The 20888-nt window shown below is 42.7% G+C and overlaps 1 long non-coding RNA gene across 1 annotated transcript; it reads right to left on the bottom strand.

Annotated features, from left to right (window-relative positions):
- Positions 1-16210: 16210 nt before the first annotated feature.
- LOC121482171 lies at positions 16211-17656 on the bottom strand. Its single transcript, XR_005985532.1, has 3 exons — positions 17530-17656; positions 16819-16929; positions 16211-16703 (listed from the first exon to the last, which is right to left on the bottom strand). It is a non-coding gene; the product is annotated as an uncharacterized LOC121482171 (long non-coding RNA).
- Positions 17657-20888: the final 3232 nt, after the last annotated feature.

A 20888-nucleotide genomic window follows, 5' to 3' on the forward strand; every position in this document is an offset into this window, starting at 1 on the left:
TATGCTCTTACTCTGGGCTTTGTAGAACTAGAATCTCCTGGGAGTGATTCTAGCTCCCTTTGCTAGAAAAAAAAAGAGACACACAGTAAATCTGTTTCCTCTGCTGGAACTCAGTTTTTAGGGCCAGCCCCATATAGTTTATGGATATGAATGGATAAATAATATGTGGTATATATATCCAATGGAATATGACTCAGCCATCAAAAAGAATGAAATCTTGCCATTTGCAGTGGATGGAGCTAGAATGTATTATGCTGAGCCAAATAAGTCAATCAGAGAAAGACAAATACCGTATGATTTCACTCATCTGGGAATTTAAGAAACAAAACAGATGAACATATGGGAAGGAGGGAGGAAAACAAACCATAAAAGACTCTGAACAATAGAGAACAAACTGAGGGTTGATGGAGGGAAGGAGGTGGGGGGGTGGACTAGATGTGGGTGATGGTTATTAAAGAGGGCACTTGTTGTGATGAGCACTGGGTGTGGTATGTAAGTGATGAATCATTGAATTCTATTCCTGAAACTAACATTGCACTGTATGTTAACTACCCAGAATTTAAATAAAAATTAAAAAAAATAATTTGTGTGGCTCAGCAAAGACTTACAACGTGAAGACCCTTGTTCCTTTTTTCACCTGTCACTCTCCACCTGCTGTGGTGTTTTTTACTTGCTATTTAGGCATGGGTAACCTCACTGGCATCTGAAGCCTCACCCTGCAACTCAGCATGTAGAGTTCATACTACCCTGACCCTGACCCTGACCCTTCCCACATCTTTGCTCAAAACCCCGTTGGAAGTGGTGGTGGTGGGGGGGGGGCAGTATTATTGGGCAGGGCCAGGGAGCAGATGATCTAAAACTTGTTCAACTCAGATGGTAAGAAAGGATAGCACATGAGTCAAGGCTCCAAGCTCTTGGTCTTATCCTCCTTTTCCCCATTTAACCTCACAAAATGCAAATCCAAAGTAAAATTATTAAGAATTTCAAGATGGTGACTACAGTGTATAGCCCCTAGGCATGGCACTCTTCTGATCCTGAGGGCCCAAGCAAGCATACTGTCTGCATACTCATGAAACCAGCCCTCATCTTCATGTCTGCATGTGTGACCTCAATCTGCTTCAGCCATCTGACACCATTAGAGGAGCACAGCCAAGTTAAAGAAGACAAAAAGTACCTAGGTCTTTAACATTATTAAGCTACTAAATTAACCAGCCTTGAGAACTGCCCAGACTCAAGAATTCTTGCTTTTGAGATAATAAATCCCTTGTTTTATGGGCCACTTTTACTTGGCTCTTCTGTTAGTCACAAATGAAAGTATTCTAACTGATAGGAAAAATTGCGCATTGATGAAAAAAAGTCTAGAAAGGGACGAAGGGTGGTGTTAAGCTAGAGGAGTTTTGCTCTGACGTTCAAATTTATAGCCAGTCCCCTAGAGAATGTAGTTCCTGCTTTTCCCCAATCACTATGCAAGGCACAAGAGGGCTAGTGTGTTCGTTGGAACCTAAGCATAGACAATGCCCTCACTTACACTCCACCCCCTCACATTCTTCCACTCTTAGAAGGCTTCACAAGTTCAAGTAGGGCAGATATTGGCAAACTATGACACAGGGGATAAACACAACACCCACATTGGTTTTTAGGTGCACAAGCATTGAGATAATGAAAAGAGTTTCCTGTGAGCTTCAGCAACAGTTTGAGGCAACATTATAAAATACATGAGGCTTGTTCGGGGCTCACCTACTCTCTTTACGATAGACTTTTCCATCTTTAGAGACTCTTCCCTAGGTAAATATCTTAGATTCTATTCTTGGTCACTCCTACTTACAGTGCTAACTAAAAATTCAAAATGACATCTTACAAAAAGGTCTGATTACCTGGCCCCTAAAATTCCTTCAAACTTTGAGTTTTTGTGATTCTTCATTGGCTGCTCTGAGTGTCCCTCCTACACAAAAATCCTGGAACAGTGGATTTTTGGGGACTACATGAAGTTCCAAATCCATAAAACTTTTCCTTGAATTATGAGGTTAAAAGAAAAATAAATACCATCTGAAAAAAAAGCAGTTTTAGGAAAAAGGTGTGAAAGGAGGACCTTGATGGATGTGCATTTGATAATACATCTGAAGGGAAAGCCACTCTATTTAGGAGGCCAGCAGGCACGCAGGCATGTATGTGCCTCCCTCTGCCTGTGGAAGTGGAATATAACCCTTAGAAGCCTCTTCACCCCCCTTCTCATGGTTAGGTATTAAGCATGCTTTTCAGATATTTTTGGAGATGAGAGTAGGGTTCTACAGGTTATGGGTCACTTTTCTACCTTTATAGATTACACCGGGTTGAACAGCACCCCCCTATAATTGATGTTCTCATGGAAACTCAGAATGTGACCTTATTTAGACATAAGTATACTTAGTTAAGATGAGAACATACTGGATTCTGGTAGAGCCTAAATCCAATGACTGGTGTCTTTATAAGAAGATATGTAAGGACACACAGGGAAGATGGAGATGCAAGGGCGGAGGCAGAGACTGGAATTCTGCTGCCACAAGCCATGGGATACCAGAAGCCACCAGAAGCTGGGAAAGGCAAGGAAGAAATCTTCCTTAGGGCCTTCAAAGGGAGCATGGCCCTGTCAACACCTTTATCTTGAACTTATAGTCTGCAAAACTGTGAGAGAATACAATACTGTTGTTTTGACCCACTCGGTCTGTGGTAATTTGTTATGGCGGCCCTAGGAGATGCGTGCACAGGTAGATGATAGAAGTTGGCCTCTCAGTGGGGCTGCTAAGTAGAATGATAGGGCTTGAGAAGTGACCACTGACTGGGCCTTGAACTTCAGAAAGGGAAATGGAGGCAGTGCTCCCTCCACAGAACAGCTACTTCTTGCTGGGCATGGGGGACCAGGGCTCACCTTTCCAGGTGAGCCTGGAGGTGAGTGGCATTGAATCGGATGTCGTCTCCCAGGTCAGGATTCCAGGCTATGGCGTGCTCATGCATATGCATCTGGTTTCTCCCCCCTTGTACCTTTTCATCACACCCCTCTGCCAAACAAAGTCGGATCACAAGGTCTTCCTGTGTGAACCAGTGAGTTTGTTCAGTGACATCAGCCAAGAAGGCTGAAAGCTGTTGGAAGTTCCCTCCCTACTAGATTAGCAGCACGTGGGTGAACCACACTCATACATTATTCAGTGGGGAAAAAATGTGGGCTTTGACTGAACTTTGAAGGCATCAGCAGCTATTCCAGAGGAGAGTGACCTATTGTTCTGCTTCACAGAACACAAAGAGCAAGTGGAATTCCTTACCGCATAGCTAATGGTGCACAGACGCTGTGATGAACTGGCCAGCAGACATCGCTTAGGAGCTCGGAGATCCCGTGCAGCACGCCCTACTGCTGATCAGAGGAAGGATGTTCACACTTTCTCTACTTCTGTAAGGCTACAGCCTAGTGATACTAGGGTCAGGAGTTTCTGGGAGATAAAACGGCATCATCCGTGGAGCATGTGCTTGTCAACAGCACAAGGTCCCCTCAGAAGGGCCACCAGGCAGATTTGGTGGACCTTTATGGCGTTGTTGGACAGATCTTTCCCCGAAACATGGGAAGCCCTTTCTACATCATGGAGCAAGAAGAAAAATAGTTGTGGAATTCACTTTAAAAATTGCATACCACATGCTTCTTTGAAACCAGAAAATCATTTTCCAAGGAAACTCTGACGAAAGGGATCAAATGAAGGCTAATAGGGCCTCAGTCCAGAGCATCTGCAAGGCTTCTGAACTTATTCCTGGTAAAGGCTCTCTTTCAGTAACTAAATTTTAAATATTCTGTGAAGAACATAGAACAAATCCTGGTAAAGATATTTATTTATACCCTGTGTGTTACCACTCTGGATTTCAATAAAGACTGAGTGGGGGTTGCAGTAAGGAGAGGAAGGAGACAGAGGATGATCTTGTTTATATTTTCCCAGGTAAAAATCTCTCAATCTGTGGATTAAATTGATCTGCCATTATTAAATCTGCTTGATTTTAAGGGTAAGAAACTTATTTATTATGAAAAAAATATGTTGATAGTACCAAGTCAATTTCTACAATTCAGTTTTCTCATAGTAAGTACTCCAATGGTCCAGATTGAAAAAGTACAATTCAACTCATAATGCTTACAGAAAGACAATAAAATTACTTATAAACTTATTTAACAATATCTATAATATTTAAGCTTGTTCTGTAAAGTATATTTTAGGATTTAGGCAATATTTAGGAAGCGACATGAATCATTTCAGATTTGTTGTAATAAAAATCTTTAACAATTTTAGTCATAAAGCTTATTTATAATTTAATAATTCATCAGACACTAAAATCCTTCACTTATTCAACAGATATTATTGAGATCCTACCATGTCCTAAACACTGTGTTGGTAACTAGGGACAGAGACAAAACTGGAACAGATGAAGCCTTCACATGGATATGTGAATTAGGGTTAGGCTTAGAAATAATGAAAGGGATTATAAGGGAAAGGAGGGGAAAATGAGTGGTAGAAATTAGAGAGGGAGACAAACATGAGAGACTCCTAACTCTGGGAAACAAACAAGGGGTAGTGGAAGGGGAGGTGGGTAGGGGGTGGGGTGATGAGCACTGAGGGGGGGCACTTGATGGGATGAGCACTGGGTGTTATACTATATGTTGGCAAATTAAACTGCAATAAAAAAAAAAAGAATATGTGAATTAGGAAATATGTTCCTTACATTAACAAGTATCTCTCAGGCTTTCTTTTTGATAATGGATTTAAAATCGTAATGCTCAAAGATGAATTATTATTCTAAAACAAGAAGCAGTCATTATCAGAATTTCATAGACACTTTGTTTTTAAGAACACACTTTGATTTTTTAAGTCTTATATTTTTAAGTTAACTATTTTGGATAGCCATAGATAAAGCAATGGACAAGTGTTTAGCCTCCATATTGTGGACTCATATTTGTGCTCTCTCGCTCAGTAGCTTTTGATGAATAGCTAGACAGCTCTAATGCCTCAGTTTTTTTTTTTTTCAGCTGCACAATGGCAATAATGGTATGTACCTCGTAGGGTTGTAGAGTGATGATTAAACAATTTAATAGAGTGCTTGGAATAGTTCCTGGAACACAGTAAATTCACAGAAACATTTTTATTTGATTTTTTTTTACAGTTAAGATATGGTTTCAATGATACAATAAAATTAGGGTAAACAAGCGGGTTGTGGGTAAGGAGAACTGGCCTCAGTTTCAGGAGACTTGAGGATGAATCTTGGCACTGCTGCAAAACAGTTCTGGTAAGTCAGTAAACTGGGCCCACATTTACTGTAAATATAAGAGCACATGGATCCCCTTTCATTTGTCCATGCTCTCTCACAGGAAGGCAGCCTGCTTTCTGCTACTCATATGACAAATGAGGGAATTGAGCTACATGGTCTCCAGCACCCTGCATCTCTAAAGTTCTGTGATGCTGTGGCTCCAATGGGACCATAATTTCGGCCAAAAGTATTCCCTCAAATGGTATTTGTAGATGTAGTTGAAGGAAGCCACACTCCCATTGAAGATTACTTCTAAAATTAAAGCAAGGTAGTAGAAGATGCTCAGGCTGGCGAAATGAATTTTAATATTTAATTGAACATTCCAAATAAACTCTTTAGAATACAAGAGCTTGGAGGTGGTCTGAATGAAGAATTGAGAAGCTGTTGTGATAAAGAGTGCCAGATGTTTTTTGAATTCTTCAAAGTGTTTTCGTATCTGTTTTTTCATTTTCTCTGCCTTTGACTGTAACTTTTTTCAGAAGAGCTTTACACTAGAAACGTGATATTCCAGGTTTTCCATCAGCCATATCATTGTTCTCTGAGGAGCAGATTACCTAGATCTTTGGGTCAAGTTCTTTATATGAATGTCTTTCTCTTGTGGGCACGTAATATTTTTTTTTAAAAGTTACTTGGGAAAAGTTCATTTTCAAATAGTCAAGTTGCAGTTATAAAAAGAAATATGAATTACACACCCAAGCACAGTCTTGAGACTTAGCAGCCTTCATAAGCAGCAGTTTTATTTCCATACATAGATTTTTAATCGTTGGCACATCCTACTCAAAAACTATACATTGGGGACTATATAATTATTTGCAACATTACCATGGTATTTAGATATATATATAAGCAAACACGTTGGGCTAAAAAGAAACATACTTGTGGGATGACAAAATATCTCACATTGCCTTGAGATTTTCCTATTAAAAATCTTTAAATTATTGTGACACATTGGGGACACATCTAAAATTTCAACAACGTAGAGAAGTTTCAATTTAGTAGTTTGGGTCTGTCTTGATTTAATATCATTGTGCCTGCAAAATCTAACGAATAAATTATCAGCTATCCATCATGATGATGAAGGGAAATAGTCAATGAAAAGAATGGTCAGCTCATGGAGTACATCTCACCAGTCTTCTATCTTGCAAATCATTCTTTTTTTAATAAGTAAAGATAAAATTGAATTTGGCCAATTTGCCAACAGATATATATATATATATATATATGTATATGTATATATTATAAGTGGAACATCTGCTATGTGCCTTGACCTGTGCAATACCTCCTGGTTTATGATATGGCATTTGTCTCTGGCAGTGTGTTTAATATGGTAGGAGAGGTCACACATAAATATACAGGATAATCCCTCAACTCCATCATTATCACGCTGGCCCAAGATGCCATAATCTCATCCCTAAATTTTTTTCATGTTCCCTTTGTTCCTCCTTTCGCCCTTCTACAATCTTGTCCTGCATAGAATTCCGTGATCATCAGTTGCACTCAAGATAAAATCCGCACTCTTTTGCCTTGTCATGGAGTGGGGGAGAGGGAGAGAAGGAGAAGAAGAGAAGGAGAAATGATCATCCTATTTTCCTAGCTTCACAGTTTTCAAATTCCTACACAGTATGGGCCTCCCTATTTCTTGTAATTACATGACCTACTACTATCACTTCTTCCCCCATCCTGGGTGCAGGCTATCTTCTCCCTCCAGAATTAAAGCCAATGAGAGTAGGTGTCTTTACCGTTCTTGGTCTTTGTATCTGTATTGTTTAGAATGGTGTCAGGCACATAAGAGGTAACTAATTAATATTTGTTGTGAATAATGAATGAATAGAAAGAATACTAGATTATTTCTATATTTTGATATATTAAATTTGCAAAATGTGTGCAGATATTTAAGAATAGTATAGTCCTTTATAAGGCTATCACATGTAATACATTCAAAAAGAAACTAATTTTAAAAAATGAAATGGGCAGTAGGCATTAGGTAGATAAGCTTCACAGGAGGCTGAGACTTGAGATGAGCTTAGAAAAATAATCTGAATTTCAGTGGGTGAACAGAGAGATGAAGGATAGGATTCTAGGGCAGTAAAAGACCAAAAGTGAGTCAGGATTGTGAGTAGGTGGATGGATATAGCTACAGTTGGAGGAGAACATTAAGGAGACCAAAGCATTCAGACTAAGGAAGAATAGAAACCGAAGCATAGTAAAGAATGGCCAAACTATCAAAGGACTTGAACAGATTAGCAGAGGAGATTAAGATTTATTAAGTAGGCAAACAGAGGGGATAAAATGTTTTGGCAGAGATAAGACATCATGACAAAAGTAGTGTTTTAGGAAGATTCCTCTTGTAGCACAGGCAAGTTGAAATAAAGGAGGTCAATAACTCTAGCAAGAAGGCCTAGGAGCCAATGTCAATCTTCGGGAATAAGGTGTGAGGTTACAAAAATAATGTGGGGGGGAGGGGGGGAAATGACAAACCAAAGGGACCAGAAGAACTGAGGGTGAGAATTTGGATGAGTGAGAAGGGAGACAGACAACCAAAACTAAGAAGATGCCATATGCACTAGAAAGCTCTTTCACCCAACAGGAGACTATAAAAGAGTGAAGCCATATTGCTCAAAGGTCAGCATTCTATACTCAACATAAAGACTTCCTGTGAGCCTCAGTTTCCTATGTCTTTCTCTGTATTTGGATACAGTTAAAGTAGGTCACGACAGAACCCTATTACCATATGGCTCTTTCAACAAACTGATGGTTCCTAGAGGGGAGGTGGATGCAGGATGCATGAAATAGGTGATGGGGATTAAGGAGGGTACTTGCCGTGCTAAGCACTAGCTCATGTATGGAATTGTTGAATCACTACGTTGCACATCTGAAACTAATCAACACCGTATGTTAACTATACTGGAATTAAAATAAAAACTTAATAAATAAAAAATATGGCTCTTTCAAATTCTCTGTGAGTTATCCATGTTTGTGTATAGGCTTTTTTTTAAATTTAATTTTATTTATTTATGATAGGCACACAGTGAGAGAGAGAGAGAGAGAGGCAGAGACACAGACAGAGGGAGAAGCAGGCTCCATGCACCGGGAGCCTGACGTGGGATTCGATCCCGAGTCTCCAGGATCGCGCCCTGGGCCAAAGGCAGGTGCCAAACCGCTGCGCCACTCAGGGATCCCGGCTTTTTTTTTTAATCAATCAGCAAATAAATTGTTTCAACAATACACTGTGTATGATGAGCATCTGCTAAGATATCTCCCAAGTGCCTTTCTATGCCCACTCCAGCCACAGAAGAGGACCTGGCTGGCAATTCCTGGTTGGATACTGAAGCAGATACCTAACTCAAAGTGGTCCGATCAGAAGCATGCCTTGAGACTTTTAAGAAGCAGACAATAAGGAGAAAGGATCTGACACATGTTCATTCTGGAATTTTAGAGAAAAAGCTCATGAATTTGGACCAGCTTTGTCCTCATCCTTTGTACTACTTCATTTTCCAAGTTTTCTTTGATGTCTTTGAGTCCATCCAACACATTTCTTTCGTATTTTGTTATCTTTTAAAAAATCATCTCTGGTTTCTATTGCATAGGACTTAAAGAAATTTAATCAATTCCAATTTTAAAATACTTTAAAAAATCTTTTAAAAAATCATCTCTGGTTTCTATTGGATATGACTTAAAGAAATTTAATCAATTCCTAGAGTAAAATACTTTAGGACTGGTATCAATTGTACATGCAGATGTTTCTGGCGGAAATGGTAAATGAGAACAAGACAAATGTCACTTGGGAGCTTGGAAAGAAAGTTTGCACATTAATAAAACTCTTCACGAAATTCATCTAAGAAAGGCAAGCAACATTTGACTCACGAACACAGGATTAGATTTCTGCTTGTCTTTCTCCTCCCATAGAACTGATATTTTTGGTAGGGAGATTTTCTTGCATTTCTCCATCTTATCACCTCCTTCCTCACAGGGAAAATTCTAAACGTGGAGGATGTAGAACAGATCAGCTGTGGTCCTATTTTAAAAGGTAGAAGGCTGGTGTGCCATTACAGGAAGCTGAAAAACTGGGGTGGACAAGATGACATAAGGACTTCTAGTGTAGGTTACGTTACCAGAAATAACATGTGAGTTGAGACAGAACAGCTTTAGCAAAGGTGTTGCTGGCTTCCCCTGGTAACTGGGATTCTAACAGCACAAATGCTGAGCAGGGTTGCAACACCCACTCCCCTACAGGTTGAAAGCATACAAAAAGAGCAGTCTATTTTTGCAAGTGGCACCCAAGGACGTTTCTACTTAGTTCAGTTCTTTAGTTCATTAACAAAAACACTTTTGGGTTACGGTTGATTGGTTTTATGTTCTAGAATATTTTTGATATGTGCACAGAATTTCATTAAAGAAGCTCCTCTAAAACTAAGAGTCAACAAGGGGGGACTAGGAGTATTCCTGCATTTATTCACTCATTCAAAATATATGTTATGCAGGCAGGTATCCTGCTGGGAAGTGATTCTATCGGTTGTTTCCGGGGTGCACATCTTGCCTGCATTAATCGTGCTCTGGTAGAGAGGCAAGCACTAAACAAAGAACAGTATAAAAATAAGATCACCAATTGTAACAAGTGAACTAAAATATGAGAAAATATGGGAAACGGATAGGAATTTCATTTCATTAGTGAGGATGATCAGGGAAATTCTGAGAGAGATTGGAGTCTGGAAGACTGGCTGTTCTTTAGGCAAGAAAGGGAAAAGAGTGGGATGGGTTTGCAGGCAGCAAAAGGACATCCAGAAAAAGTGAAAAGCTTGTGCAAAAGTCTTGAGGAAAGAAAGAACTCGATGGTTTTGAACAAATGAAAAGGTCCAGAGTGGTTGCGGCCTAGTGAGGCCGGGGTGGCGTGCCCTTAGAGGAGGATAAGATGACAGAGGTCCTGACAGGCCAGCTTAGGGATCTGGGTATTGTCTTGGGTGTAATAGGAAACCACTGAAGGTGGTGATATGAGTATCACTTAAGTGTTGTAAGGACCACTCGACTGCTGTGTTGAAAATGGGGATTGTAGTAACTCAACAGTAGAAGCAGGGAGGCCAGTTTGAAGGTCAAGGCAGTCATGCACAGGAAGGATGAGAAGCTATGGAACCAGGGCACCTGCGGGGCTCAGTGGTTGAGCATCTGCCTTCAGCTCAGGGCATGACCCCGGGGTCCCGGGATCGAGTCCCATGTCGGGTTCCCCACAGGGAGCCTGCTTCTCCCTCTGCCTGTGTCCCTGCCTCTCACTCTGGGTCTCTCAGGAATAAATAAATAAATAAATAAATAAATAAATAAATAAATAAATAAATAAAATCTTTAATAAAAAAATACAAAAGGAGAAAAAAAGAAGCGGCTATGGATTGAGCATAGTGATTGCAAAATGACTGCAGAGTTTTGCAGTTAATCTACCTGAAATCTGCTGGAGTCCACCTACTGCTTGACTTGGGAAAACTACTTCAAGAAGGCAGAGGTACAGCCAAACTGGTATTTGTTTGGTCACAATTTCATCTGAGTTGTTTTGAGGATTTTATCTTGCTTTTAATTTTTAAAATTAAATTTTTAAAAAGTTTAAAGAATACAAATGTGGATAGGAAAAAAACTGACATTGTTTAGATACATACACACGTATTTTTTTATTTATTAATTTGAGGTGGGGTGGGGGGGAGAAAGAGAGATGGCGCGACGATGGGGAGGCAGATGGGAGGAGGAGAGGAGAGCAAAACTTCCGCAGACGGCCTACTGAGCATGGATCTCCACCCTGAGATCACGACCTGAGCTGAAACCAAGAGTCGGATGCTCACCGACTGTGCCATTATTTATCTAAAATATAGAATCATATTATTTAGATCTTTGTTACTTGTGATTTACACTTAGCAACGTGTCCTAAACATGTTTCCTTGTCTAGATCTGCAGATCTTCATTCTTCTAACAGCTTATTGATCTCCTTACTATATGAAGGAGCCACAATTTACTCAGTAATTTGTTACTGATGGGCGTTTAGATTATTCCTAATTTTTCACTCTTACAAATAATGCTGCAGGGCACATCTGTATGTACACATATAAACACTCCTTTAGGGATATTTTTATAAAATTAATTACTAGAAATAGGATTGCAAGTCCTAAGGTTGGGGTGACTGCTGGGGGGCTCAAACACCTGCTCCTCAGGGAAACACTTCATGTTTGTGAGATCCCTTGGGCTTGTGGGGTGCCGCACCAGGGGAGGAGTTTTGGGGAAACTGTGTCTCTGCCTCTCCTATTTATCTCTATGTGGCTCTTTATCCTTCGTTGGGGGAGGAGCTGTTCAGCTGGTTTTCAGGTCTTTTCCAAAGAGAACTGTTCCATATGTAGCTGTAGATTCGGTGTGTCCATGCACGGAGGTGAGTTCAGGGTCTTCTTATACCACCATCTCGAACCCTCTCCTCCCAGATCATTGCACAGTTTTTTAAGAATGACAATCTTAGGGGCACCTGGGTGGCTCAGTCAGGATCCCAGAGTCCGGCTCCCTCCTCAGCAGGTCGTCTGCTTCCCCCTTCCCTCTGCTATTCCCTCTGTTTATGCACATGATTTTTTTCTCTCTCAAATAAATAAATAAAATATTGAAAAAAAAGAATGACAATTTTATTTTTTTAAACATTTTATTTATTTACTCATGAGAGACACAGAAAGGGAGGCAGAGACATAGGCAGAGACAGAAGCAGGCTCCCTGTGGAGAGCCCGATGAGGCACTCGATCCGGGGACCCCGGGGTCACGCCCTGAGCCAAAAGCAGATGCGCCACCGCTGAGCCCCCTGGGCATCCCAAGAATGCCAATTTTAAACATGCTACCCCAGGGCATCCATTTGCCTTAAAAATACTGATTTCATGTCTCTCTTCTAAGATCAGGAAAAATAAAATCTGCTTTCCCATAATCTATTTTGCGATTAACTATTAGCCTGTCATCTTCTCCAAGCCACCCTTTACTTTCTCCTTCTTCCTTTTTCCCTTCCTATGAGAACACTTGGAATTTATGCCTTTGGTGTCCCGGTTCGGTTATTTCTAGTATGCATTTCATTGCCCATCTTATCGTATTTACTAGTAGGTTTTTATTTTTATTTTACGTTTCTCATTGAATCATCAGTATCATTGGGTTAATAAGACATGCTCCCAATTTTTTATAAAATCGTCCTCCATTCTCCACCACCAGGGCATACACACCATCTAGAAAAGTTCTCTGTCCAAAGACAGTGCCAGCGAATGTAGCTGACAGACTTTATCTGGGAGCACTGCGCAGCTGCTACATGGGCTGCACGGGTACAAGCCCGCGTGCGTGTGTGCCAATGGTGACACCTCCAAGGGCAACACCTAAAGCAGAGCGAGATCAATATTCAGCAGAGTCATCTCTTTGGCAGCTGAAATGAAGCTGCGGGAACCTCGCTGTCACTGATACGCATTCTTGGATGGCTGCAACTGCAACCACCCCGCCATGCACCTGCGTAACTCAGTAGGAGTGATCCCCCAGCTTTGGAACACATCCCCCTCCTGTGGGCCGGATAGCCAGCCTCAGGGAACACAATCATGGTAGACTGAGAGGGTTGATCCAAGCAAAAGGCACAGGAGCCTTCAGTAGGAAGAGTGAAATTACAGGATTCGGGCCTACGTGTTGCTCTTGATTATTCATTTTCTGCCACTTCTATGACCTCTCAAATAAGACAATAAACTTTTTTATTTGAGTAACTAGAGAAAGGGACACTTTGGTGCGTCATACACCCTGTCTCCTGAGTGCCGCCACCATAGGTTAATAGTTAATCTTGATGCACAGATACTCTGCATTTCACCGTATGCCTCTGGAAACACATACCAGGATGAATCACAGAGATATTTAAGGTCTCGCAATGACAGGGGCATCCTCAGGAAAACCAACCCTTCGCGTAGAGTATTGCCCATACAGAAAACAAACTAAAAGCATTCGGACCATCTCACATACCTTAGAAATTGTTAATTTGGGAAAAAAAAATAGCTTAGGATTGTTCATTTATTTTGTGTCACTCACACAAAGGTGGACTATCCATGAGCCGTGCAATGTAGTTGATGTTTCTTGCTGTTTGGTAATCACATAAAATGGGGGTTTATTTTCAATTAAACAGTTTTTCTGTGACAATAATGAGTCTATCGTTGGTTTTTGATTTCTCAACCGACATGTTCTCATCAAATAAGGAGGTCATTGTCCAGAATACGGAACTGTCCCTTCCTGAGATTCTCTTGGATTTCACTGGAAATGAGTTCTTCCAAACACTGACCCAGCTCAACCCCACTTAGTTCCTCAGAGAAGATGAGCTCATATCCTGGCAGGGTGGCGCTCAGCATGGTCCAGTGCCGATAATATGACCATTGCTTGTGTATAAAATAAAGCTAGGAATTTTAGATTGTACAGCTAGCTAACAGAGGAGGGTACTGTCTGTGTGGGAAACACTACATGATTCATATTTTCTTTGAAAAATCAGAGTCATATTTCTTTGATGTGTCAACAGTGATGACTGGGAGCAGATTGCAGAGTCTCTGTACTAAACTGAAGGGGGAAAGTGTGAGAGAAAGCAGGAGAGCGAATGAGCGACTTTTCTTGAGCAGAAAGAACACTATTGCCAGAAAACACAGCTACACCCATGGGGCACGGTCCTTGGGAGGTAGCAGCGGCGGAACTGAACTGGTGTGAGGGAAGTAACGGTAAGAAGAAGAAGTGAACAGAAGGAAGTAGTCTGGTATAGCTGGGAAGACAGATGAATGGGGGGCACTGAGAGCATCGGAGTACTTGTAGGAGGCAAGAAAACAAGGACACACATTGAGGGAGAGAGCGGGCAGGAAGAGGAAGATACTGTTCCCAAAATAATCGAGTGCCCTGACTCGAGTGCTGTGTGCAGACTTTCTGGTCTACCCTTTCCTCCCGCTGTCCTCGTTCTGCTGTGATCGCATGAGCAGCACTTCAAGGACTTAAACCTCAGCTTATCCCCACGCCAAACATATAGCCCGGTGGCCAGAATGGGGTGGGGGGGAGAAAAGGAGCTCTAGGTACAAATGTTTCTCTAGATCCATGAAGGATAGGAAGCCCGAGTCCACCATGGCAAGTGGGAGGTGGTGTCCTCTCAAGTCGGAGAGGACTGCGAGGAGGAGGCTAGAGGAAGGAGGGGGAGTCATCATCTTCCTTAGGGCAGCAGCCCTCTAAATGGTGTCCGTCTCATTGATGCCCACAGTCGGGGTCCTGCAATGCCAGCCGGTGGTCCCTCCAAGAGCCCACTCACAGCCCTTGACTCCCCCTGACTCTGTCTCACCACCCGGATTCGGGAGGCTGCGGTGCACCTGTTACTGAGCCGTCCGGGGCCTCTGGTCAGTGATCTCATGCTCAGGCCAAGGAAGGACGGGGTCTGGGAAGGGGCTTCGGGGGCAGCTCCCCCGCTCCCGCATCAGGGGCCACACCCAGGGAAGAAGCCTCCCAAGGCCCCCCGGGGCCTCACAGGATCCCCAGCACCTCGGGGGGAGCTCAGGATGCTCCCGGGCAGCCGCAGCCCTGCGTCCACAGTGCACACTCCCTCTGGGAAGGCTCTCTCAACCCTCAAAAAACCCCAGGGCTATCCATATTAATAATTTTTTAATTAATATTAAGATCGACAGTCAGAATCTTGCCATAGACACAACGGAGCCGGAAGCTGGGTGAAGCCGAATGCAGAACTTGCAACTTGGGTGGCCCTGTGGAAGGCCCCACGCACGACAGTGTCCCTGAGTTGAACAAAACGTTGTCTCCCTGAAGAGGACGCGGCTGGCGCTGAGAGGGAGGGGACGGCCAGCACAGCCGGGCACAGCTGCTCGGAGGGCGACCTGAAACGCTCTTATTAAACGGAGTCACACAGAATATCTGCGAGCTCCGTCTGCTTTCAGGAGGCCTTCCAAGTGGTGGGGTGGGAGCCAGCCCAGTTCCGGGGTACCCGGCCACAGCCTAGCACCGTGGCCTGCAGAGGCTTCATGGGGCGTGACAGGCTGGAGAGCGAGGCGGTATAATGAGGCACGTACCGAGCATTTCCAAGGGTGCTGGCTGCCACTTCATGGCTCTTTTTCCCCAAGGCAAGGAAGGTTCCCAAGCTTGTCTGTCTATTTTCATATATTTTCTTTTTCTTCATCCGTCCTCCCCCGTGTCTAATGCGCTGCCACCCAGGGGATCGTGCCCGATTTCAAATACACACATCCCCGGGGAAATAGACTTCTTGACCACTTGAATTAAGAGTGAACATCTCACTAGGGGGCATGTGATCAAAACGGTGGTTTTCTGAAGATGGTCTCGTGGGATTTACGGCTTGCTTTATTCAGGAATCATATTTTGCTTGCAATCGTCAATGTTGTCTTGCATCAACACTTTGAGATTCTTCCAATTAAAGTAACAGATCATCAAAGTTCACACAGGGCAGGCACGTGTAACGGCTCTCATTTCAGAAATGGGCAATACAGATAAGATCGAAGTGGCAAGTAATTAAGAGGGTGTGGACGGAACTGGGCTTATGTAATTGAGACGTCCCGGTTTTCTGCAGAGGCTGACCTCAGTTACACACAGAGTAAAGTATCAGAGTTTGCAGGTTCCCTGATGCGACATTAAGAAAAATGTTATAGGGATCCCTGGGTGGCGCAGCGGTTTGGCGCCTGCCTTTGGCCCAGGGCGCGATCCTGGAGACCTGGGATCGAATCCCACGTTGGGCTCCTGGTGCATGGAGCCTGTTTCTCCCTCTGCCTCTCTCTCTCTCTCTGTGTGACTATCATAAATAAATAAAAATTTTAAAAAAAAGAAAGAAAAATGTTATAGATAGTTGTAGAAAGTTTTATGCGCATGTACACAAAGGGAAGCAGAAAGGCCATGAGGCTTATCTTTTTATTTTGCAGGTGATCTTTCATAGTTAGCCCCGGTTTGCTGTTGTTGTTCAACAAACTAGTTTTACTTTTAAGATAATACCACAGGAGACGATAACCAAAGCCGTTAGTCACCTAACAACCATGCTGGATCAACCACACAGCCATGTGTCGTATTTGGAATTTTAGGTATCCAAAATTGTGGGGAGAAAAGCAGAACTTAGGATGATGGGCAAGAGATTTTGAGTGAGTAGGTCCGAGTGGACACTCCATCTCCTGCCCTGTTCACTTTCTCCAGCTATAATATGGGAATCCCAACCCCTTCCTCATATGGTGCTGGCGGTGAGAAACTTTCTAATCGATTCCTGCCTCATTCCCTGTCGTCTTCTTCTCCTTCCTTCTTCTTGTTGCCACTTTTGCTCTCTCACTTGTTCTTTCATTGTCCTCGGGACCGATATTCTGAGGGCAGCAACGGGTTCCTTACTGGAAACATTCAGCCTCTATCTCCTGGCCCAAAAAAGGGGAGGTCTAGTGAGTGTGTGCGATAGGAGAACAAAGATAGGAGCGCAGGAGGTGTCCCTTAAGAAATGCTGCTGCTGAGATGTTCCCAGAGCTTTGATACCTGACTCAGTCTCCCCAGGATGAGCTTGACTGCTCCCTCCACCTGAGGCTGCAACGGGCCCCAGTTTCACTTCCTCAGGCGCTCAGCATGCTACGTCTTCCTGAGCATTTCCTAGAAAAGGTTGTACACAGACAGGGATGTTTACAGGAATATTGTACCTTCTGCTCTCCCATCTAGAGTGCAGGAAACACAGTCATGAATGCAATGTACATAATTAGCCAAAATGTAATTATTCTAGAGATAAAATAATCATATCACTGCCACCATCATCGCTGACATTTTACTAAGTCGTAGGCACAGTGTTAGGCGCACAACATCCAATATGCTATTTAACACGTCAATATTATGAAACCAGGAGTATCATCGCCCCCGCATCCCAGTGGGGAAGCCTCCGTCCTCCTCAAGCTCGCACAGGCACCATGTGACGCCAGAAGACTCGCTTCCAGATCCAGCACCTTGAACCACTGTACTCTTGGCAAACGTGAACTTGTCTTCCTCGCAGAGAAACCACCCGCTCGCCTCCTGCTTCCAGACTCCAGCAACGGCAATTCGGGCTGAAGCAACCTCAGCCGACTGGCGTGGTTTGAGGCCACTGGTTGACTCTGGAGGCCCTAATCTCAGTGATGCCCACGCTCCTCTCATTTCCCGCTTTGCTATTTATCTTAAGGTTTGCCCTTTCTTCCATTTCACCTTCCTGCACCTTTCACTTACCTCCCCGGTCTTGAAAAGTCACCTGAGTTGTGCTTGACCTTCGAATGGGATCTTCTTTTGCGGCACCTTTGTTGCTCTTGGCCTCCAAGAAACCCGGTCTACCTTTCCCTCCCTTGTAACTAGTCTCCTGACATTCTCTACAGTAACAACTAAAGGCTGGGAAAACACTTCACTATTTATAAAGTGCTGTAAGAATGTGAGTGGCTAATAATTAACTCGAATGTCATTATTCTGAGAAGCAGTGTACTATGGAATAAAATCAGCTTTGTATTGCTGATACACAGCCAGAACCGAGTTTCAATTCTGGTATTACCTCTTCCTGGACGCCCGTACTAAAGTAAGTGATCCATGTTTTCTGAGCTTCAATTTTCTTACGTCTAAAACGGAGAAAATAATGCCTCCTTTCAACATGGCTTTATGAAGATTAGGCTTGATATCTGATGCTAGGAATAACCGGTGTTCACCAGCACTACTGAGAATCAGGCACTGTGCTGGGACTCAGAGACACTGAAGCCCTAACCCCCCAATCTGATGTATTTGGACGTGAGGTCTTTAAAAAGGTAATTAATGTTAAGTAAGGCTGTAAGGATGGAGCTCTAATCCAATGGAATTAGTGTCCTTCCAGGAAGAAGAGTCCCCTGCTGTGTGCTGCACACAGAGAAGAGGTCATGTGAGCACCCAGCGGGATGGCAACCATCTGCACAGCAAGAAGAGGGCCCACAGGAGAAATCAAACCCACTGGCTCCTTGATTTTGGACTTTTCAGCCTCCAGAACTGCGAGAAAATGTCTATTCTTGAAACCACTCAGTCTTTGGTATTTTGCTATGGCAGCGGGGGCAGACTAATACAGCACCTACGTGTGTTCTTTTACATAAGGATAAAAGGGCCTATAATTACGCTTGTTTACAAAAACGAAAGTAGAACCTCAGAGAGATGAAGTTAAATGCTTAAGCCCCCATGAAGCGGCACATGGGGGATTCGAACTTAGCCCAGTCTGACTCCACAAGAGGTTCTTAGTCGCATCTTATATTTACTACAATGCGCCCAGGTGTCCTGCGCTGTTCAGAGAAGGTGCTGTCTTTCCCTGTAGTATCTGGCCTTCATACGTCTGTTGGCCTTTACAAGAAGCGATGGGCTGGCATTTTACCAATGCAACCTCAAGGCTTCCACAAGAAATCTTTGCCTTTTCTTGGGTACTCCATCCAAATGCTACCTATGTTGGAAATGGTGAAATGATAAAGAATGCCTTTAAAAACTTTACAAAAAGTAAATCGCAAATTGCAACTTTCTATAAATGTGTACTGATTTTCCCTAGGGAATCTACGTTAAGAAATATTAGTTAATGGGATGTCTGAGTGGCACAGTTGTTGGGCACCCATCTCTTGGCTTCAGTTCACCTCTTGATCTCAGGGTCATGAGACTGAGCCTCATATCAGGCACCACACTCAGCTTGGAACCTGCTCAAGACTCCTTCTTCTTCTCCGTCTGCTCCTCCCCGGCTCTGGCATGCCCACGCTCTCTCTCTCAGATAAATAAACAAATCTTAAAAAAAAAACAAATATCATATACTGCTATCATTTTCTGGCATTGTTTTTCTCAGATACGACTGGACTGACTGAGTAGACAGACTACTGAGTAGACTGACAAAATGTATATCATAGTATAATAGCATACTTTATCTGAATTTTGGACATTGCTCAGATTGGCTGGTGTTTTGAAATACATATTTCCATCAGGTAACTCAGAGCAGCACCACTGAGGAAGTATTTTTAAACGATACTTATAAGTAATACAAATTTTACCTATAAGTATAATCTCAAAAAGGAACTTAATGTCATATCTATATTATAAAGAATTTTAAAAATTTATAATAATATTAATATTTCAATGTGATTTCCATAGAAAGAAAATGAAACAGGTGTTTTCTTCTCTCTATAAAACTGCCATGAATTTCACAGATACCAATGTGCTGAATGGAAGAACCAAATATCATGAGGCGATTGTCATCAGGGATAGAATTTTCTAAAATACTAAAAAAACTCTTAATAAAGTTCCAAATCAAGCAAAGAACAGGAAGACACAAGATAACCCATTCCTTCACTAGCAAACATAAACAAACAGCATAGGCAATTTGTTCCCATCGTCCGCCCACCCCCCTTCTCAGTTGAAGGTGGGCTGATGTTCTTAACTTGCTGATGGGTGAAGACACAGATGTAAGAGCAAAACCAGGCATAAATATGGCAGGGAGCTCTATTTAGGGGAACAGCAGGGAAATGGTGGGTTACTCTACTGGGGTCATGAACTAATAACCAACTACTCAGGAGATCCTGGAATTGCTGCCGCTGCTCTGGATGTTCCAACGAGCCACAGAACCCAGAATTGTCCCCCAGTACACTACGCTGGAGCAGGCAAGTGCCTGAAGGGAGACCACACTGCACCTGAGACCTGGACCTATCTGGACCAAGTGAACCTTGCATTTAAGCCAATGGAACCATTACCAGCCGACTGTACAGTTTTACCTTCATCATTTAGTTAATTTGCAATAACGTCACCCAGCATTCTACACACTGCTGGATTTTTTTAGACCCCACTTATCAAGGTATTGTGGAGTTTTATGTAAAATCTCCTCTTCATTTATGTGCTAGTTCCACTCTTGGAAAGTTCAGGGTGTAGTAATGCGTTGCAAAACTTGATGTATACGTGTCTTGGAGTTAGGTTCTAGCTTGAGTTCATTTTTAAGAGTTAATTCCCCTTTTGAATACCTGAAAGTAATCCCAAAAGTCCTGTGGAACCAGAATAGTTCTTTGTTGTGTGTTATTATCCCCACATATTGCTAGATATGTAGCATCACTGGCTCCCACCCACTAAATTCCAGTAGCTTTTTCCTGCAAACCACCACCCCTCACACTGCTTTTATTAGTTAAAATGTGTTTTAGAATACAGCATTTCCTGGAGCCCCTGGCTAGCCCAATCTGTTAAGTGTCAGACTCTTGATTGTGGCTCAGGTCACGATCTCAGGATTGTGAGATTCAGCCCCACTGGGGCTTTGAGCTGGGCATGGAGCCTTCTTAAGGTTCTCTGTCCCTCCCCCCTTCCCCTCCCCCACATCGCTCGTTCTCATGATCTCTCTCTAAGAACAATTGAATAAATAAATAATAAATAAAATACAGTATTTCCTCCTTTGAGAACCACTAATAGAGGTCAATAAAACATAGGCTTTGGAGTTAAGGAGAGCTGAGTTCTAATTTTAAGTTGGACTTTGGACAAGCTATTCAATTTAAGACTGGCTTGGAGTTCGACTCTATAGTAAAAAGTCACTTGAAATATTTGACCCAAATACCAAGTCTCTTTTACTTAGA

This window comes from Vulpes lagopus, chromosome 24 (genome assembly GCF_018345385.1).
Source record: "Vulpes lagopus strain Blue_001 chromosome 24, ASM1834538v1, whole genome shotgun sequence".
NCBI lineage: Eukaryota > Metazoa > Chordata > Mammalia > Carnivora > Canidae > Vulpes > Vulpes lagopus.